Raw genomic sequence first — 24511 nt, forward strand, 5'->3', positions numbered from 1 at the left:
TTATAAGAAATAGTTTAAAAAAGAAATGAAGAGAGGTCGCGTCTGTTCTGACCGATAGAAAACATCGCGTTACTCACTGTCGAGTCTGCGATAGAGCATTTATCTGTCTAGATTACGAATTGAATTTATCGAGAAAAGAAACCGAACTTAAAAACTCTATTTAAACAGAATTTAGAACTTGTAGTAAATTGTCTATTTAAACCGGATTAAGCTTGCAATATATATAAAGCATTGAAATAAAATTGTAAGGTTTCATTAAATAGTAACTTAAATAATTTTAAACTGTCGTAAGTAAATAAGTAATTACTAACCTCATGAGAACATTGCCATGTTCCGTTGTGTGATTACTACTAGATCTGTTTAAATTAATTGATTTGTTGTGAAGAAAACGACAGTAGAAATAAAGTAAATAAATAAAGAAGTAGAAATCAATGTAGTCACATTCAAGAAGTAATTGTTTAAAATTAAGTAAATAAAAATCCCATAATAACGCATAATTTTATTACTCTTTTATATTATTTATTCCCCTTTTAGTTTGCGATATATATGCGTTTATGATCGCAAAGTGTTATAAAATGCAATATAAGTTTCTAAACTCACAAAACTCATCATTCGGTTCAGTACGCGTAAAATTGTTCCTACAAAGAACATTAAATTTAATATTTATTAAAACAACCGCGTGTCGCAATGTATGTACGGTGCAGGTTAAAAGCAATGGCGCTTGGATGTGCCAGTCGAATAAATTTATTTCCCCTGAGCTCAGTTTGTGAACCCGTGCAAGCTTTTGTCAAGTGAGTTACATAATACCTACTATCCTAATCGTTTGTGAAAATGTTGGAGGCAATAATTAAAAAAAAGAAAAATGTAGTTAAGTATTTAGTATGTACGACATTACTAGTTATAGCACAAGAATATGTCCGCGCAGAATTAAAAAAAAAATAGTACCATATGTGTTCTTCCAGACTGTACATTAAATGACATCTATATATATATAAAAGAAAGTTGTGTTAGTTACACTATTTATAACTCAAGAACGGCTGAATCGATTTGACTGAAAATTGGTGGGCAGGTAGCTTAGAACCAGGAAACGGACATAGGATAATTTTTACCCCGTTTTCTATTTATTTATTTTTTTATTCCGCGCGGACGGAATCGCGGGTAAAAGCTAGTTTTAAATAAAATTACCAACACATGTAGAATTTGCATGCATATTAAATAAATTTACAGTTTTTTTTTATCATATTAAAATGACTGAACGATCATTGATAAAGAATAATTATGAGTAGGCTTCATTTTGGCATAAAGCCACGCAACATGACGGATTGGAAAAGAGCGTGCAATTTCTGTAGAAAATATTTAATTTCACACAACTAAATAGTAAATTCCTTCACACCTTTAAATGGTAATATTTTACACTATGCAAAAATCATAATTTATAGACAACTAGCTGACGCGCGAGACTCCGTCCGCGCGCAGTTAAAAAAAAAAATGAAAAATAGATGTTGGCCGATTCTCAGACCTACTGAATATGCTCACAAAATTTCGTGAGAATCGGTCAAGCCGTTTCGGAGGAGTACGGTGACGAAAACTGTGACACGAGAATTTTATATATTAGATAGATTTTGCAGGCGAATCCGTCAGCACGGAAAAAATAACAATTTATAAGTTGCCTATGTGTTCTTCCAGACTATAAACTTTGAGCCCTTTCGAATATACCTTCAAACATCCATCCATCTAAACTTTCGGATTTATAATATTAGTTAGATGTTGCAATCTCAAGTTATGTCAATAACATTGATAGTAAATCGAGGAGTTAATCAATTTAGAGGCAATCTTCTAAGACATCAACGTAATTGCACTCTGAATATACGTAGCATCTACAAGGATAGTTTTATGCAAGATGTGCTAATGTTTATAATATCACACTAGCTGTGGCACGCGACTCCGTCCGCGCGGAATTAAAAAAATCATAATAGTAGCCTATGTGTTTTTCCAAACTATGATCTACATCTGTGCCAAATTTTATCAATATCCGTTGAGCCGTTCCGGAGATACCTTCAAATAAATATCCATCCATCTATCCATCTCTACATCCATCCAAACAGTCGTATTTATAATATTATAATCATCATCATCAACCTGCCCTTATCCCTTTGGAGGTTCGGGACAGTATGTACTTCTCCTCCATACATCTCTATCAGACGACATATCTAAATTTCCCCCTTCTTACACAATTCCTTTTGCACACAATCCATCCATACTTTCTTTGGTCTTCCTCTACCTTTATAATATTAAAATATTAGTAAGATAATCACGTATATAGATTCGAATTCGACATTTTAGGTTAAATAGTTGTCATAAATAATTACCACAAGTAGGCACTTCCTTTCATTAACAATGTTTTATTATTCAAAGAATACATGTATATTTAAAAGTATAAAAAAAGAAACTTTATAAATGTACCATCGAATTTGTTTTACGTCGTCACGTTATAATAGACGTTGAATAATAACATAGTAGGATTTCAAATAATCCTACGACGGCTCGTTAGTCAACCCTAACGAGTGAGTCGTTTACTCAAATTGTTGTACTAATTAAAATGTTTTGATGAACGTACTTTTGTGCGTAATTGCCCTACGTTTAACCTTTTATTTGAAAAAGAAACCTTTAAAATATAATTTTCATTCTTTTCGATTTTTTTCACCCATATATTCCCCATTAAAAATATCAAAATATCCAATAATTTGAAAAAAAAATTACCAATATTGTAGTGTTTATTATAAAACTAGCTGTTGCCCGTGACTTTTGTCTGCGCAGAATTATAAAAAACTTTATAAGTAGATTATGTGTTCTTCCAGACTATATTTTACATCTGTGCCAAATTTCATCAAGAACTGTTGAGCCGTTTCGGAGATATCTTCAAACAAACATCCATCAATCCATCAAAACATTCGCATTTATAATATTTGTAAGATTAACCTGCGTCGCTTCAAATCATAGTATCAATATCTTTATCCAATGAAAAAATTATCATCTTTAATTAAGGTGAATTTTTTCCCTTTATTTTTTCCCATTTTTCCTTTATTTTTCTTCTCTGAAAGCCTTAGATGTCTATTGAGGGCACCTTGTCATACAAGTAAGCAAAAAATCTTTTAGAATTCCGCATCGAGCACTCGGGAATGTAAGGCGGCGATTAAAACGTCTGAAAATGAGAAAAAACTTTGTATACTCAGCGGCCTTTTTTTAAAATACTGTGACGCCCATTAGAGATAAGTTTACTTGGTGGTATTTTCTTAAATAAAAAAAAAAAAACAGAAAAGGAACAGTTAATAATTTTTCAACTTTGATTCGCCAAAATTTTAGATAAAAAAATTTTGATTTTCTGTTTTATATTTCATACTAGCTGTCACCCGCAACTCCGTCCGTGCGGAATTATTAAAAAAAACTTATTAGTCTATGTGTTCTTCCAAGCTATGTTCTTATATGCCAAATTTTAACAAGATCCATAAAGCTGTTTTGGAGATACCTTCTAACAAACATCCATCCATCCAAACATTCTTATTTATAACATTATTAAGATTGAAATGGCGTTCAGATTATCCAAAAATATATTTCACTTTATCAATATATTACGCAAATCATAAATTATACATAATATACTATATATTATAGCTGTCGCCCGCGACTCCGTCCGCGCGCAGTTAATAAATGGGGGGGGGGGGGTTATGAAAAATAGATGTTGGCCGATTCTCAGATCTACTGAATATGCTCACAAAATTTCATGAGAATCGGTCAAGCCGTTTCGGAGGAGTACGGGAACGAAAACTGTGACACGAGAATTTTATATATTAGATATACTGTTTATGTAAAATTATTTACGTAGGCAATAATTTTATTGTTAACTTTGAGCAAAAACTATAATAAACAAATCACAAACACTATGTTATCCTATATACCTCCTTTGTAATGTTACAAGAGAATGGATGGGAGAGTAGTTTCGGTTAGCCGCCAATTACTGGGATGTGAATGCGCTTACCCTAACGATGGGTGAGGCAAAGGAATAGACTTCTGAATGATTTATTGAACATTTTCTAAACATTATTCAAGTCAGATTTCACGCCAATATCTTGCCCTTTAACTTTGCAATATAACTAAAAGTTATAAGTCTCCAAATATCAAGTTCTTTTAACTAAACATACTCAAATAAAATTAACTGGTTATTTATTAGTTTCTATTCATTAAAATAAATTATTATTAAAAATAAAATTTTATTGGATATTTAAATATGACGCTGGATTAATAATCTAATCAACAACGAAACATTTTAAACCGAACTAAACTAGTTTAGTTATAACAGATATTTTTTTTAATCCTAAGAAATAATAATTATATGACGTATTCTATATTACGTATACTAATATGATAAACAGGAAGGAATTATTTATTCGTAAAGCGTAAATAATTCCGAACTAATAGCAATAATTCCTTCATCGTTACAAAGCTGACATGATCCAGAAGTAGCATGTGACGTATTTCGTAATAGGGTTATATAACACTTTTGTTTTCACTGCCGAAACATCTCCACGGAAATATATTGACTTCCCTTTTATTAGCTTTGAAAGAATAGAGACAAGAATATAAATTTGTATTGTTGTTTTAATAGTGGAAACATAGAGTAAGATTATTTTTTTTGTTTTTTGAAATCTTGATTTAAAATTTATAATTATTTAAAATTGTCTTTATTTTATTCCTTAAGTCTTTATTATAGTAAAAAACCAATTAAGCTATATAATCTTAATTTAGGTATTTAAAATTCCTATGGAAAATTAGAATCCGCACTGGAATTCCAGTTCAACAATAAAATAAGTTCGACGAAACGAAATGGCGCGTAAAATTTATTTACACACCTAACCGTGGTAAATGAAAATACGCTGTGAAACTATGGAACTCCTTACCTCTCTCTATTAGATGCAGTAAAAGTATTGAATCGTTTAAAAAACATGTCAAAGATCACTATCTGCAGCTCTAATTTGGCTATATATTGCTGAAATATTGTATTATTTTATTTTCTCTTATTAATATTTCTATTGTTTTTATTTTTATTTCTTATCACTGTTCGTGTGCACCCTACCGATTTGGTTTACTTAGCTTAATTTCTACCCAAAGGTTGTCTGGCAGAGATCGCTGCTTAGCGATAAGACCGCCTTTTGTGAAAATCCTGTTGTACTTTCTTTTTTGTAACTCCATGATAGTGCACAATAAAGTATATTTGTATTTGTATTTGTATTTGTAATGATCGACAAGAGTGAAGTAATTTCTCAGATGGCGTGTTAGTAATTTATTAAATTTGTGCGAATACGCGTTACGCATTTTAAACTTATTAATTTGATTACGCGTCCTGTCAATACCGGAGTTGAGTTTGAATTCATCTTAAATTTCGTTAATTTAATGGATTACAAGTATTTTTAATGGATTAGAAATTGCTTGAATTGGATATATTTTGAGGAATTAGAAATTGGAATATTATAATTATTACTATTATTTTAAAATAACTAAATTAGGTTCAGTTCTTCTTGTCTCTTTATGTGTGAATGATTTTCCTACATGTTATAAGTTAGTCTAAGTTAGTCATTAAATTTACTTAAATCATAATATTTCAGATTGTTAAAATAATTATTAAATCTTTTAGATACTTATTATAAAATATTTGTTAAATAACATACGATCTTATATCCATAATTTTCTTATATAAAACGATAATTAAATCCTAGTACCTGTACATATTTATGATAAAACTCTTTAGATAAATAAATTATTTTTTACATAAATTATTCATTAAATAAAAATTCCATATAACAATAATATGCAATTTAACTACGCTATAACGGCTAGCAAATAACAATCTCATAAGAGCCAGGCTTTATTTACATAATTATTCCATCGTCGCCAAACTCATATCGCATTATCGAAGTAAGCTTTTCGGCCGTTAGATAATATATTCATTTAACAAAACAACAATAAACTTTTTATATTTAAATAAAAAAAAAAACTTGCCTAAAATTACCACATATACGATCCCCCTAAGGTTAACACATAACCACAAAAATCTTTAAAACACCTCGCACAAAGTTCACTAAAGTCTTTAATATTAATTATAAGTTAAGTCACACTAAAGAGACGCGCGTTTATGTAAGCCCTCAAAGGCGGCGTCAGACGTGCTTTCGCGAACGCGTTATCGGCCCGTCTGCCAATTCAGCCCGCTCCGTACACAGTCCTATAACTGCATTGCGACCTTACAGCCTATAACATAGAAGATTAACGCTTTAGGCTCCCCTATTTCTATTCAAGATTCCCTTATCTGATTTGTCTTCCGTTTTGAATGCAAACTCTTAACTGGTTAAAGTAGCTTTCATCTATTTGATAACAGATAACATTATTCAAAGTAATTTAATTTAGAATTGATGAGATAAAATGAAATCAAAATTTTAATAATTAATTGGTTTCTACTCAGAGTTGTAATCTATAACTCACTAACAAGAACTAAAAAATACAATGCTTAATTATAAAACGCAGAACACTTTTTTTTTATTGCTCTCGTCTTTCTATCTCGAATTATCTTTGTCCTTTAAATTTTAACTAATTAAACACAAGCATACTGTAGGAGTGACGCCAACGCCACGATGTAGCAAACCAATTAAATACTTCCAAAACCTTTAAATACTCTTTCACTTTTGATCCAGAAAAATAGCTTCTAATTACAAAGTATGTAAAAGCTAAGGAAAGTATCATGTTAAAACATTTTCTCATAATGTTACCTTTAATCATTGAAAAAATTTTTGACCTTTTTTTGACATAACCCTTAAAGGGATTTATGTAATTTAGGTTTATCAAAATAAAAAACAACTGCAAAATAATCAAGCGCATAAAATACACCTTAAAATCAAATAATTCATTAAACGAAGTAAAAGCAGTTGTTAAGTAACGTATCCTAGGAAACTGACAAGCGTTATGAACAATTTTCAATTGACGTCAACTAGGGAAGATCGAGAGATAAGCCTAATAAAATTTCCGACTCGTTTCCCTTAATGGAGGAGATTTGAGTGGCAGCGCCATAACATAGCATCGTTTTATTACTGTCATCGAGCTTTGCGCAGCTTTTGTGGTAATTTAATCGTTTCCTGTATGTCCGGTAATTATTGTTGGGCTTTTTCCTTTCAAAGCTTTTTCTATAATGAAAACTAGCTTCGTTACTTAGAGTTAATAGGTCACCATGATCGTCCCTTAGTGTAGTTTAAGAATAAAATTACGTTAAGTAACTGCTTAAGTGACCATCAAATGACCTCGAATTTGATTGGTTAGTACAATATTTTGCAAGTTTCAGACTTAAATAAATAATACGTAATAATAAAAATGATTGTGTTTTCTAGCCTAATATGTAAAAATAGAAATTATTATACTATATATATTCTAGACAGTTAATGGCAAAATTTGCCTAGTCTAAAATATAGTGTGAGGACTTTGATTGATGCTATCCATTTTGTGAAATATTTCTTCGTTCCGTAACCAAATGTCTATTCCCTAGAAAATATGTATGTATTTCGAAGCAAATTTTTATTACGTATGCTGAAGAAAATAAGATTTCATGTCTCCATATAAATAAAACCTTATTCCTTTGAATTTAAAGTGAAATAAGATACGTGTACATTTTTAGTTTATTTTTTCACCGCAGAAGTTATTACAGCTTCTAATTAAGAATGAAAGGTTAATATTAGCACTGTCTTTAGTGTACGAAAATATATGTTTTACGAAGTATACTGCATTATTTGGAAAACCGTTACTTGAATTTTATTTGTTAAAATAACATTTAAAACTAAACTTACGCCTATTCAAGCGTTTAGGTGGAAATGTATAACTGTGTCATCCTCATGTGCCTAACTGCACTTAGGAAGATGGAATCTGAACGACACAGTTATTCTGAGGTGTTCTAAAATAGTGCATGTGATTTCAAAAGCATTCCGCATTCGTACATTACGTGTGTCGTAAGATTGTGGTGTGAACAATGAAACGAACGACTTTGATGCTATTTATAAATAGTTTTTCTTCCCGTTTTTTAGGTGAAATATTTTTCTGGCTCACAACGCCTTATTTTGTACTATACCTAAGATGCACAAAGAGAATTTTCATTCGTTTTATTTTAAGATTATCTCTCTCTTGACAATTTAACTATTCTTTTTTTTATATCATAAGGTGGCAAACGAGCAAACGGCCACCTGGATTCGCCGCAATAGCGAGGCGACTGTTGCCCATAGACATCCGCAAATGCAGATGCGTTGCCTACCTTTAATCAACGGAGAAGAGGACGCACTTCCCCTTCCCATCCTTTCCTAATAAGAAAAGGGTGGGAAGGGAAAGAGGACTAAAATTAGGCCTCCGGTACCGGTACCTCCGGTTCTTTGTTGCATTCTGTCCAACTCATGAGATTTGTCAAGATTATGTTAACTTTCTTTGTTGTGAATGTTCTTTTCAATCCACCTCTCTTAATCTTTCGATATTGACTTACTTATTTTATTAAGATTATCGAGTCTCATATAGGATGATAAAATTTATCTTCTTCAACAAAGATATTGAAAAAGAGTTAGTTATACTCATTATTGTAATTACATTTAGAAGAAAATTTCATAGACATTTCACTATTTATTTTTACAAGAACAATAACCGTAGTAAGAAATGAAACAGGAACCGTGCCAAGCATGACGCATGCGAGCATGTTTTATGGAGACGGCTCGCAAATGAAACAAAATGAAACTGATAAGATAAAAATTACCATTTGTTTTTACTAAATCTACATTTAAAATTTACTGCTAAAACCAATTTATAAAGATCATATTCGGGTTCAACACAAGTGATCAATCAACACAAAAAAAAAAATAACAGTAGCTGTCAAACGCTTGAAATAAAAAAAAAAACTGAGTCGTGTAGAATAGTCTATGTTTTGTTTATTGTTAACTGTAGTCTGTCTTTCAAGTTTCATCGAGATTTGTTAATTCGTTTTGGAGATACGTGGTCCATCCATACATTCAAACTTTTGCATATGTATCCTATCGATTTGAAAAATTCTTTCACTGTTGGGAAGCTTCCCAGCTGTAGTGTAGCTTGTAGCTACACTATCCTCGAGCTGCATAGGCTTTATTTATTACTAGATTTTTTTTATTCCGCGCGAACAAAGTGGCAGGCAACTGCTTCATTAAATAAAAAACAAAAAGTATGATATTACGTTGTTAAACGAGTCTGCACTAAGGGACAACCTTAGTGACCATTTCAGTATCTAAGTGTAATATAGTCTAAACTTAAATGGTAATTAAATCATACTTATATCAAAATAAAATTATAACTACATAAGGTAATTTAAGGTTTCGTTATCTTCATTATTAGCTCATTGCTCATCCCCACTGAGGGTTTTGAAGCCTAAGTTAGGAGTGAATAAATCATAGTGAACCACGATGGCCCAGTGCCGGAGTTGTCTTCATACATATCTTTGGAATTTCTTCTCAGATATGTGCAGGTTGCATCACGATATTTTCCTTCATCGTAAGAAATTCGAATAAATGTACATACGAGTATGTAAAACGTTAATCGAAAAACATTTTGGTATAATGAGGGATTCAAACCCAGGACCTGTAGATTACAAGTTACCTGCTTAACCCCTGAGCCACCGACGCTTCTGTTTCGTTATCAGCGCAATAGTATATACGATTTTCTTTCGTCGTTAACTCAATTTGTAGACAGTGTGCGATACCCGATAAAGTTTACTGAGTCGTTAAATTCACAGACTTGAAGACTGATTTATTATTTACATTATACAGAAATAACTTTCCATTAAAACTTATAAGATTACTATGAATCATCTCTGATCAAATATTTTTTTGATTGAAATAAAGTAAACTGAGATTATTCGATATTGGACGTAATGATATCGTGTTGATTCAAAACTTATCAAGAAGTTTGTATTCGATTTATATCTATACTTATATAAAGATGAATGGTTTGATTGTTTGTTTGCATTGAATAGGCTTCGAAACTATTGAACCGAATTAAAAAATTCTGTCAATGTGAGGAAGCTAAACTATCCCTGGATGACAGGCTATACTTACTGGTTATTTTTTTTAACTCCGTGCGTACGAAGTCCTGAGCAATTGCTAGTCTCGAATAAACAAGCTCTGTGTTGTTAACATAAGTTTACTAATTATAGAGATTTTTTTGTTCCAGGTAAAATAAAATAAAACTACTAAACTAAACGATACGTTGAACATCGATAAGATAAATATATAGGAGAGAACTACAACGCAAAAAAAAAATTGTATTTTGTTTTGTAAATAATTACAAAAATTGTAGTCTAGGACTAGGAGTTGTTCAGTGGGCCTATCGCGAATATTTATGACAATCGCTATCGTAACATCATCGATAAAATTTGTATTCAAATTTGTTTTGCAGCGCCGTTTGTGTATCGGGCGTATATACTAATAGTCACACTATTTTTAACACAGTCGATGATGACGATACGAAGGTGATTGTCACAAATATTCATGCTACGCCCACTTTTCATTACAAAAACAATTAGTAAGTATCTATAGTCCGAGCTCGTTTTTTTCACTAATGTTAAACGTATTTTTATAATTTGGTTACAGTCTCTCTCCCACTCACTCACACTCTCTAAACGAATAGTGTAGGCGTTTACCCGAAGGGACAAAAAATCGATTAACGAGTGATTGGTTTCTGCAGTGTTTCTATTTATATGTCTACAATTGCTATGTAATTTACGATTTATTTTCATCTTTAATGTTTTGTGATTACTAAAATTATCTTCATAAATAATGCATAAATAAAATAAATTATTGTACAAGTATAATATTGAGCGTTTCGTAAGAATAGTGTGATGTCAAAGTAATTTGAATTCATTCCTCCATTTTTAGAACCTTTACTCTTAGTCTTCCAACACAGACTGTTGTACTTATCTGTTGTACTTATAAATTGTTAAAAAAGCATATATGATACGTAACTTTAAAAGTTAACATGAAAATTCATCAAAAGAAATTATACATATAGGATCTCTTTTATATTTTTATTTTTTATTTATTTATTGTTTGACGTTATTTTAAAATTAGATTCGAATTATAGTTTGACATTGGATGGAATGATAAGAAGACGAACGACGATAAAATGTAGTAATATAACGATATAATAAGTTATTAAGTTTAAACCAAACGACGATTAATAAGTTTAAACCTACGAAAATTAACGACGATAAAACGAAGTTTTTAATACGAGCCACCCGTACATACATCTTATGAAAGTTCAACGAATCTTATAGACGTATGTGTATGAAAACTCTGTTAAGCAAAATACATTTCAATATCAATTTATTCTTATTACAGACAATGTTCTCATTAGGATTATAAAACTTATATTATGTGGTCGTAAAACTTTGGCACGCACATGTCGTAACCTAAATACCGTATGCCTGAAGAACGTAAGAATACACGAAATATACCAAGGTTCTACTAATAATTTGGATGAATAAAACACATAAGCATTTTATAGATTTAGTGAGAGGAATCTTAATTAAGGAATATATAAAATCACTACTAAGCGACTTGTAAATTTCTGCTTTCTTTGAGCTACGTTTACTTACATACATTATTATTATTTCAATGTAAGCAGGAAGAATGTTCCGGTAGAAAAAGTCCACGGTTGAAAATAATATGTTGTACCTGAAAATAAAATGAAAATTTTGCTTAAATTATGCTAAGAGAGCTCTACAATACTTTAATTTAACGGTTCATCCAAATTTTTAAATAAGTTATAATAAATGCAAGTCATGATGAATAAAGTAAATAAAGTTAGCTATTAAAATGTATATGAAAACTTCATTTTATAGAGGTTAAATCTTACAATCTTACTAATATTATAAATGCGAATGTTTAGATGTATAAATGGATGTTTCTTTGAAGGTATCTCCAGAACGGCTCAACGAATCTTGATGGAATTTGGCACAGATGTAGAACATAGTCTGAAAGGACACATAGGCTACTTATTACGTTTTTTTTTATTCCGCGCGGACGGAGTCGCGGACCACAGCTAGAAGTTATAGTAAATGCAAGTCATGAAACAAGGTTGTTAATAAAATAAATACAGTTAGCTATTAAATGTATATGAAAACTTCATTATATAGAGGTTAAATTTTACATATATTTACGATGAAAACAGAATTATCCGACGTTGAAAAGGGTTTTCCGTTTCAACGTCAAGTTCAGAAATGATGACCGAATAAATAATAATGATGATAATTTATTAGACGACTTTTCCAATGAAAAATTATAAAATTATAATCTTTATTAACTCATTATTATCTCATTAATCATTTATTCGAGTATTAAGTAAAATTTTATTTTACTAATCTTAATATAAATTTTTGTTACTAAATTAAGTTTCTTTTGTACATTCAATCAATTTAAATTTAATAGTCTTTGATGTATGTGCTAATAAAACTTAATAATGTTCTTAGTAACTTACAGTAATAGTTTGACCAGGAAATTAGAAAACCTGTCACCCCGATCACTTTTTTAATAAAAATTGCTATCTCTGTTTTGTCAAAGATAATGACCAGGATAACAGAATCCAACGGTTATTTGTATGTACAAGTAATGTATAGTCCGTTTTATACATATGTTTTTGCAGACAAAGGATTGTGAAGAAGTCAAGAATTTAATAAAATAAATGCCTCCACATCTGTTGAGACGTTTTAAATTACATTTCTTACAAAGAATGACATCATATTGCTGCATATTTCGCCGGTTCTATATTATTTTCATGGGCCATCCACAAATAAATCGTATGTAAAGTAAAGCATAACATTGCCCATATAAAAATAAGTATTACACATTGGATTAAAAATATATATATATCATCTTACTAATATTATAAATGCGAATGTTTGGATGTACGGATGTACGGACAAAACGGCTCAACGAATCTTGCTGAAATTTGGCATAGATGTAGAACATAGCTGGAAGACCATATAGGCTACTAATTAAGTTTTTTTTTTTAATTCTGTGCGAACAGAGTCGTTGGCGACAGTTAGTATTATGTAAATTATAAGTAACGTATACTGATTTCTTATTTTAAATCCATTTCAGCTCCGCTTTCCCCTTCAGAATTTGTAAGTCTAATCTGGATTAATGGATGTAAAAATTTTCACTTCGACGGCTGATTTCTCACGCTGTAATAAATAAGGATATCCTTAGATCTCGGATTAGGGATACGGTCTGTTAAAATATGTTAACATCAATAAATCAAGCTTTTAGGGAGAAGAATTTCGTCTGTATTGTAATTTAATTATCCCAATTATGAAATAAAAAAGTAAGGCTAAATTAAGCCGTCGGATAAAATCATGACCAATCGAACGTAATTCTACATGAATTACTAAATAAATAGACAGAGTGGGAAAAAATAATTATTTGTGGTATATTACTAAACATACGTTAGAATGCACATAATTTCATCATCATCACTAGACGTCCCGACCGAGGGACTCGGTGCCTACCCTAAATTAGTGGTGACTAGGCCATAGTCAACCATACTGGCCCAGTACAGGTTGGTTGAGTTCACACATATCTTTGAATTTCTTCTCAGATATGTGCAGGTTGCATTTCGATGTTTTTCCTTTACCGTAAGGATAAATGTACATATGTAAACCGAAATACACATTGGTACACAGCGGTATTTGAATCCAGGACCTGCAGATTGCAAGTCAAGTGTTCAACCACTGACGCTAGTTATAATTCACATTATGTTAAGTTTTATACTTTTATTTCACTTAGTAAAACTTAAGACTAAGTTAAACACATCTACATGATGATTTTTATTCAGTACGCTTTTCAAATTACCTTCGATATTTCGAATTTATCCAATTCTCCAGTAAAACTATTGTGCAGAAAAACAATTATACAATTTTTTTTACCAAACTTAATTTAGTAAAAGAGAAATTCTTTCAATGTTTAAAGTCGAAAATCGTGTTATTGAATCTACGATGAAGTTCGGTCTCCGCGAAGTGAATTTAAAAGTTTAACGCTTATCCAATTCTCCAAGGAATAGAATTAAAGGTTGGTTAAATTTCTCCAATCCTATTTTAATTAATTTAAAATTAAGTTTCTCTAAAATTCATTCAATCTTACTCAGGTCAGTTAAGCAGACTCGTAATGTAGTTTTTACATACGAAATACTTATGATCTCTCTTTATTGTAAGACTCTGAGTAAGAAATCTTGATAATCTTAATTATTTTAGCTGATCAAGTGACTTGTATACTTTCTTAAAAAAATGATTGCTAAAAGCTTATATTACAACTACAGTGCTACGATTGCTACTACGATTGCTACGCTATTGAAATAATTAGCGAAAGCTACCTCTACAAACAATTAAGGCATTAAGGTTATAAAAATCAGTAGAGCGGGCGACTATAACAACGGCACGCATACGACATGAAAGCATGTAGCCCAATAGCCCAATAAAATATTACAAATTCATAATATAATTAGGCTTATCAATACTCGTTACTTAACCTTTTTGGTTATTCAGGTCAACGCCACTAACCGACTATTTATAATCATAATAAATTACATTTCGTTAGTATGAATAGGTTAGGAGTGAGTAAGAAAGTAGACTAAAATTTTAACTTTTAGAAGTCTTATCTAATATGTTAATTATATATTATATAACGATATTGCTAAGACTAGAAAAAGATCAAAGGTATCACATAACCCGTACTAATTAGTTGATTTAGTTGAAGTCTCGGATGTCAGTTTTTATTACAAACACGAAACTACTTTGTTAAAGCGAATTTAAATTAAGTGAAAAATATTGAAATAATCTAAAATGTTATGTTTTTTTGAAATGAAATATACAATTTTAAAAGTTGATAAGTTGTTAAGGAGAAGTACCGGCGTCACTAATGATAAAAGTTAAGAGTCATAGACTGAGGACGACGGACGGACGAATTCCTTAATAACTGTACTTAGTTTACCAAGTTCTTACAGATAAATGTTTATAAAAATAAAATATAATACAAGTTACAAGTTATTTAGCTTTTAACGTTTTATTACGAAGTTTTTTGTTTAAAATATACAAATATAATATTTAATACAATATTATTCAAGTAGTACTATAAACATTTTATAAGTATTATAAAATGTTTTGAAATGTATAATTAAAGAAAACATGTGCCAAAAGTAAAAGAGTGTACTATTTCTTATCGTACATATACTTGTAATCATACTGCTTCAAGCATTGTACGTAAGACAAGAATTGACTCGTTTTCAGAATCGTATTTATACGTATAACGATTTTAAATAACAAAAAAAGCTTTAATTTTACTTTAAGCTTTCCTTCAAGTTCTTTTGTACAGTTTATACAAAAACAAAAGCTGACCTTGGTAAGTCAACCTTAAGCTTGCAACAATACATCGAAATCCATTAAACCCTTTTGCATGGGGATGTAGATAAAAGGACCACGGGTTCGAATTTATTTCCCTTAACTATGAAAATAATATAAACACGATATTACGGCATATAATCCAGAGCCAATATAATAATTCTAATATTTAACTAATTGTATTTTTAAAAGATAAAGCGATAGTACAAGACAATTCAGAATGTATTTTCGTCTTTTCAGACTTAAGAAAGAAAAGTAAATTAATAAAACTAAATATGAAATAGGGAATGAAATCGTGTTATCTTATATATAAAATTTCCATGTCACAATGTTAGTTACCGTACTCCTCCTAAACGGCTATACCGATTTCTATGAAATTTTAAATACATATTCAGAAGGTCTGAGAATCGGCTACTATCTATTATTCATACCCGTATTAAGTTTTTTTTAAATGCGCGCAGACGGAGTCGCGGGCGACAGCTAGTAAAATATAAAATTACGACAAAGTATTCATAGAAAGACAACATAAAACTGGTACAAGATTACTCGCTAGTTCATGCATAAGATAATAAAAAACAGCAATATATTTTACAACAGAATGCATTTCTTGATCTTTGTAACAAATTGAAAGTGCCATAGCACTTTGCATTGAACATTCTTAGTCCATTTGAATTATTCATACCAGACAAATACACTTATTTTATACCCAGTTTGAATTTATTGTTCAAATCTTCCTTTGGTTTGCTCACACAATGAACTTTTTAGTTTAATTATAGATTATTTTTGCTCAAGATTAAGTCATATTCTTTCACGCTTCGAGTTTTAATGCAAATAATAATTAATATCCATAACTAAATTAAAATGGATTAATAATTGTGAAAACTTAGATAAATGGATGGATGGATGGATGGATGTTTGTTAGAAGGTATCTCTGGAAAGACTCGACGTATCTTGATGAAATTTTGCACAGATGTAGAACAAGTTCTGGAAGAACACATAGACTACTACTTATTCCACGCGGATAGAGTCGCGGACAGAGTCGCGGACGTCAGATAGTTTTATAATATTTTACACTTAACTATACTTCTCGAATGTTTAGCTAAAACTAATTTTAAGAGCAATATTTAGTAAACATTATGGATGGCAAAGTTACTTAAGACTGCTTTTTATTTAGAGTATTTGTTAGTTTAACCTAACAAATAAAAAATAAAATTATAAACACTCATTAACAACTTTGAATGACTCGTATTTTAAACTACACTAGATAAATATTATGATACAAAATACGACAGAGACAAAGTAACCGAAGTAATTAGTATGTAAACTAAAGTAATTACTCGATGCAGCTGCAACGTTTATAAGCGCTCAAAGTTTAACCAGACAGTTCCAATTAACTAAACCTTTTCATGTTCTCCGACGACATTTACTGTGTTAAGTTTTTGTTGAATAGTCATTTGTTTGCTAGTACACATTAGAATATGTTGTAAACTCAATTTTTGTTTAGAAATAAATGTTATAATGCAATGAAAACCCATGTCTACTATGTTAACATTTCGATGGCTACTTACTACCAATTAGGGCCGATTTCAACTTTTCAGGAGAGGCTCTCAAAGTTAAAACCATATGTGAAAATAGGCCGCATACGTCCTTTTACTTCAACAAAAACAATAACATTTATTTATTTTATTTTTAAATAAATGTGTATTTTGTTTATTGCATTTTTTTAACTAAATTAAGTGATTGCTTTTAACACACAAAAGTAAAAATTATCAATTTGTTACTTTGTTACATAGGACCCATCGATTTACTGATATGGTTGAACAAGGATATCTGTGCCGTTGAGAGAGGCGCTGCTATTTCGGTAATTTCTGTCAGGAAATATGTAAAAACTACGTGGGTATTTAAAATAGCATAATAGAAAAAGCAAGGATTCCGTGACACTTTTTTGTCATTGACAAGGGGGCGCTAGTGTGCTGTCATAATTTAGTTTGACTCATATCCAACAGGTCAGATATCTCTATCGGTGTATACGTTTCTTTTTGACATAATTTACAGACTTTTTGATAATAATTGCCACTAAAAAAAGGTTATACATCTTAAAAGTTTTACAATTTTCTTTGAATTTTCCAAACTTGATACAGGGTTTAAAATATGTTTATATACAAATATTTTTGCGGTGGAAATTCACCTTAATAACTATAAGTACCTGTATGTATAAACTTCGTTCTAGTTTGATATTTAACCATCTAAAAATAAACCAAGACAGGTGATAGATTCGGAAAATATACTTATAGGTAAGTGGCCTAAGTGCTTCTTACATCTGAAATGTTACACAACAATACGCAAAACTTGTCTACTTAAAGATGTCGGTAATGCAAAACATGTTCTCGTGGAAATACTTTTAGTCCTAAGCCTTATCCGACTTAATGGTTGAGAAAAATACGCAGTGTTGAGTTATTTTGTTCACTGTAAAATAAATGGAAATTTCGGATTAAGACGGAATGTTTCAGGGATTTTAAGAACGAAGATACTTCGCTAAGTTCTTATGAATAAAAAAGTTTTAATGACGTCAATCTAAATTATCTCTTTGTCATCATTGAAGGAGTACAAACTTACCTGTTAACATTTTTAATTAATCTATATATATCTTCTACCTATATATATATAAGAAAGTCGTGTTAGTTACACTATTTATAACTCAAGAACGGCTGAATCGATTTGACTGAAAATTGGTGGGCAGGTAGCTTAGAACCAGGAAACGGACATAGGATAATTTTTACCCCGTTTTCTATTTTTTTTTATTCCGCGCGGACGGAGTCGCAGGTAAAAGCTAGTAGAATATATCTTAACCACTTCCTAAAACCTTCCGATAAAAAATATTAATCGATGACACTTTAAACTTCCAAATCAGTCATTTTTTTAGGCTACGAGCATTCATATAGCAACAAACATATTTACATGCAATCACAACAAAGAGGAGCTATCTGAAAAATACAAACAAATCTTTTGTAATGAAATTTTATCCGAATGAAACACAATGGTTAGAATTGGATAGCCTATTGGACATAACGGCTCATAAGATTTTCATACGGCGCTGAAACGTGATGCGATGATTCATTTTATTACTCCTAAACATAAAAATACCATAAAAGGGTCATTATTGAGGCTATATTTTACGTAGCTACGCTTACGGCGCTACGATCCAACCGTCCGTATCCTTATTTAAAATTCACCAGTTGACAAGAATTTTTAATGAAACCGTTATGTTTATGTGAAATATACTTTATGCACTCTGATATTCGAAAACGTTCAAGTTTTGAATTGAGAACATACCGCAAGCGAAAAAGTTAATGGAAAGAACACTCCATAAAATACAAAATGAATTACAATAGAAATGTTAACATCTCGTTTGTTTCGATTTTTTTGCTCTAAAGTGTACACTTATTTACATAATATACTGATGGTAATTACTGATATTGTTTATATGTCTACTATGCAAAAATACGTCACTCCTTTTTCACACATTTACACAGTCAATATTAGAACTTGACTTTCTTGTGAACGGTATTTGACTTTACGCCCTCTGTCAACATGAATGTGAAAAGGGTTGAATTATGGGGTTTGAGACTTCACAAATAAAATTGATTATGTTTCGAAAAGATTTGTTAGAATTTAAATTTAATATTTTGATATGATCTATCTGTTAATTACGTTTTTATTTATAAAATATAATGTCTCAAGTCGCATCATTGGCCACTGATAATTTGAAAAAAAAAAACAGAAATGCGTGTATGCATTTTAGTTAATCTCAGAATAACGTTTTTATTTTTAAGATGAAATGAATAAAAGATAATAACAAAAACAGCAGATATTTTATAGCTACATGAGGATCGTAAAATATTTATATCCATGATATTACTGTATTATATTAAACTATAACATTTAACAGTCTTGAAATACTACAAATATTGAAGGTGCATTGAATTGAATTTATTTATTTATATTATAAATAACAATTTATTTGAAAGGTTTATTTATTTGTTAAGTAGATACATAATCTACTAAATAATATGTACTAGCTTAAACATTTAGTAGCCTATAAGTTATTCTCTACTTCTACGTTTATGGCAAATTTCAGTGAGATGTGTTAAGCCGTTCTAGAGATCTTCAAAAATCCAAACTTTTGCATTTATAATATTAGTAAGATTTCTTGGGTTGAAATAAAATTGGACTTGTCAGTGAGGGTTGCGTGAGGGACTCAGACGATGTACAGAGGTCGTAAAACAAAAACAGTTCTCGTAGAGTGAGTTCTGTAAGTGTCGCTGAGGGAAAAACGATCTGATGTTCGTATCATTTTGTTCAAGTGGCGGCTATTGGCGAATAGTTTCATCGATAGATGATATTGTATAAAGATTCTGTTTATATGCTGTTTTCCAAAAGAAAAAAACGTAAATGTCAAATTTTTTTATAAAAAAAATAGATACAACGGATTACGTTTTTGTATTAAACTACAATTTTTTTTATAAGAGAAGGGGGCAAACGAGCAGCGGGAATACAAAGGTGTTCATCGACGCTCATGAACATCTGCATTACCAGAGGAATCGCAGATGCGGTGCCGGCCTTTGAGATGGTGATACGCTCGCTTCTTGAAGTACCCTAAGTCGTAGCGGTTTAGAAATACCGCCGAGGAGCTACGCAAAAACCGCAGGGTTGTGGATTGCCAGCCATCGAGATGGTGTGGATGGAACTTGGAATGGAATTAATTTGTTTCACTTAGATTAGGTGACAAACTTACATAATTAATTTTAACTAGACGATCGCTATCAAAACAGTATTTACCCGACTTCATGTTAAATTCAAAGATTTTAAAAAACATCTACATATTTTAATGAGATTTTATACTTCAATGACGAGTCTTATTTTGTTATATCAAAACATACTTCTATATCCATAGTTGTATTATTATATCTAAGAGGTCTTATATTACGCTGTATCAAACTTCCTTTATACCATTATTCGCGAGATGGGCTATTATTTTCAGAAAAAGGGAACATCCTCGAAGCTACGAAAAAATAAGCCAATTCAGGTCACTTCATCTAATGGAACGTGAATGCAGCCGACAGCGATATTGCGGGATATTGAAAGAAAAGTGAAAGATAATATGGCTGTACATTTTTAATAAAAAAGTTATGAAATAATATATAACATCATACGGATAGTGACAGTTTACACAATAATTTATATAGACTTAATCTCACTCGAGTCCAAAAATGACAAAATGTCACATTTTTACATTTAAGTGGATTCATAAATACGTAGGAAAAAGGAATATTGATTTAGCAGATCATTTATTTCACCTTTGAAGTTGCTACGACCTACGTAGCGCACAAATCTGTAGCACGTTTAATCTGAACTTTGATATTTCAAGACGTAATTTCACCAAAATTTATTCTCTTTGCGTATTCCAAGTTATGAAAGAAAATCGTACTTTTTCCGAAACAACTTTTTTACGATTTGGGAAAACCTCCTGAGAACGACCTCGTAAACAGAAACACGTACTGAATGGGTATTCATGGAGTTGGAAAAACTATGTCCCATTGTAAAATGTAGGTAACCCGGGGGATTTCCCAAATCTCTTCGTAAACCATTCGAATAGTTACAGTTGTTCCGGTTTTCTGACCGCATTCAGAGTTTCTACGAGAAATATAAAAAGGAAACTAGTAATTTATTTCTCTCATCTTATCTTACTAAAATAAGGTCGATGTAATGTTTGTTACAAATAGACTCCTTTCATTATTTGTGTAAATTACACGTTAAATGATAAATTGTTTGGAAATTGTCTTTTGTTTTTACATCGCATACATATAAGAAAAGTCAAATGAAATATTGGACTGGACGTAGTTACAAATGGCTTAGTAAATTTATTATAGTTTGACATTTCACAGACTGAAATAGCAATTCATCTCATTCAAAACTTTGGAAAGACATAAATCTATAGATTATCCTTGAAAGGGTAATTTATATGCCTAAAATATTACCTGAACGACAGTTTTAGATTTGAAATCGCAATTCAATATTGAAAATGAACATTAAATGCACGTCCTAGCGTTTAACCCTAAAACCCTTTGATTTTTTATATTATAGGTGGCAAACAAGCAAATGGGCACCTGGATTCGCCGCAATAGCGAGGCGACCGTTGCCCATAGATATCCGCAAATGCAGATGCGTTGCGTACCTTTAATTAACGGAGATGGATCAGATATTAGGTATTGATTATAATCAATAAAAGCTGAAAACTTAAGCTGCTAGCTGATAACAAAAAAGAAGACAAATCGAAGCTCGGTGATGCAAACGTTCCCCTACGTAATTCTGTTCTCCAAATATGTCTACGACTCGACTACGAATGGTTGCCAACGTAACCCTTCGTAGCGACACGTAGCAGGCTTCAGCGCTGCGTAGAAAAGTACCAGGATTGCATAAATGGCTGAATATTCGGAAAACTTTGCTAGCGCTGAAGTTTCATCAAATTCCTGAAAGAGGAGGGAGGGTAAGGGATAAATTAAAATCTAATCCGTATCTAGGGGTGTTACACAAAGAAAATCCCGATTAGAGCGGAAAATATCTACATTATACCAGGCTGTTATGAAGTTGGAGAAGCTAATGATTAGAAAACTAGCATTAGACGAAGAGGGCAAATGCTTTCGGGGCGTGGCCAACCAAATGTTTCGCGCAGGCGCATTACGATTGTCACTTGTTCAAGCAAGATGCTTACAACTTGCTTGAAGCCCTAGTACAAAGTATTTTGGATAACTTAAAAAAAATTATCAATTAAACTTCATTGTACATTTTACAATTACGTTGTCAACTTAAAAAATGTTCCAAAGCAATATAATTACTTAATAAGACCATTTTCAATTTTTAACTTTGTAACTGAGGCAAATAACATTTAAAATATTTTATTTTTCTAGCTTTTGCTTCACATATGGTTTAGTTAATTTGTAAAAGTGTGATTATATAACCAATGTCAGTCTTTTCGATTTTTATTTTAAAAAAGGAACAACATTTAATATTTTAGACATTACCGCCATCTAGTTTTAGTATAATCTACTATGTGAACCTTTTTAAAACTGTTGTCGCAAAACGAGTAAACCGACCTGGTTTCACCGTTGGAAAACAGATGGCGCTTTAACGTAATATGCTTACAAGTAAATTAACATCCTAAATAGGAACAATCGACATAGTTAATAATCGAAGTATTAGAATAATTGAACAAATTGAGCATTTTTACTTATAAAATTTAATTTCGCGGTAAAAAGTTATGAATATCTAAGTAAAAATTTCTAATGTACGGCAGAAGTTTTAAAATATCAATGAATAACTAATAAAAACCAAAAATTTTCTCTAATATCGTAGGAATGTTTCAATTATTCATTGTGAGATATGAATACGACATTTCGGACCTTATAGTGAAGTATTTCGTGAACATATTATTCATGAATCCTAATATTAAGGATCCTTTCGAACAATACACCTTTTGAATAATAATACATATCTAGCATCGAATAGTAAAAGATTAATTTATTGTTTCATATTTAATTTATTCTTAACCTTGTCGATTTTTTTCTATATATGTCTATGTATAACTACATAATTATAAAATTAAAAATAATAATAAAATATATTTAACTGAATAAAATCTCATATCACTGTTAGTAAAGTCTTATTACCTCTATATACCTACTTAAAATAGAAGTGTCTGTTTGTAATATCGAGAAAAAAACATATTTCGTACACGTGATATATTTACGTTGCTGAAAACGATAAATCAATTTGTGTAATTTTCGTCTGTCTATCTGTTTGTCTATGTGTCTGTCCGCAAGGTCACATTTGATCTTGGTAATCTGCGAAAGAACTGGACCTATTTTGACAGAACTTTAACGGAAAAGTAGCTGGTGCCCGTGGACATATTAAAAGCTACTTTTTTAATTATACGAAGTGAAATCGCGGGCGAACGCTAGTTTCGAATAATTTCCTCGGATACTAAATTATTTCTTGATTTTGAAGCTGTTTGTAATGTATAATTATCAGGAAACGGTTTTTAATTCCAGAATTCAGGTTATTTAAAATGTAAAAATATAGTTATAATCTCACATACTCATTCATAGACCAAGAAAAGCATATATGGGTAGAGTATCACGAAAAATAACATTCCAGTAAAAAGATTTAAAAAGCAAGTAATGTATAAATAATAATAACTTTAATATTATTAAAATATGCAGCTCTTATTCGACTTTAGGACAAAATTTTGTATTATTGAATAGTATTATTTTTAAAGCCTCCAAAAAATCTGTAATACCTGTATCTGGTATTGACACAATACTCAAAGGTACCTCATGCGTATTTTTAGAGAGAACATTTTGTGTAGTTCAATATCCGAGCTTTTACGCTTTCACACAGTGGAAGCCAGCAGTGGTTTTAAAGAACAAAATTACTTTTTTAAATAATCGAACTTTTTCTTTTTGTAAAAGCAACTGTAGAAGAGATTTTCATAAACATAAAAGCTTCTAAAAAGCAAAATCCGATCTTCACATATAAATGACCTGAGTTTTCGCTTTACTGCTCGGTCAATACCCGAGCTTTTTTTAATTCATAAGAGCTTTAAACAAAAACGTAAAATTGTATATAAAAATTATTTCAATAAAACATAGGAAAATAACATTTTTCTCAATATGAATCGAGTTTTGAATTTTAACAATCGCGCTACCGTTGTTTGTGAAGCAAACAATAAAGACATTCGACAAACATAAGAATTTCCCCGAGGGCCTGACCCACGTTACCAGTACCGAACCGATGTTCAGATTCATTACATCAAAGTTAATATATAATATAACCAGGACGATGAATTTAAAATCTGTAAAATTTAATTTTACATTTCTAAATCAAAAACTGTAGTGCTTACAAAGTTCTATATGGCTAGGAACCCGACTGTGTATACGTGAAAATCTCGTATAGAAACCGGACAAAACC

The sequence above is a fragment of the Papilio machaon genome, chromosome 1 (assembly GCF_912999745.1).
Source record: "Papilio machaon chromosome 1, ilPapMach1.1, whole genome shotgun sequence".
NCBI classification, from domain to species: Eukaryota; Metazoa; Arthropoda; class Insecta; order Lepidoptera; family Papilionidae; genus Papilio; species Papilio machaon.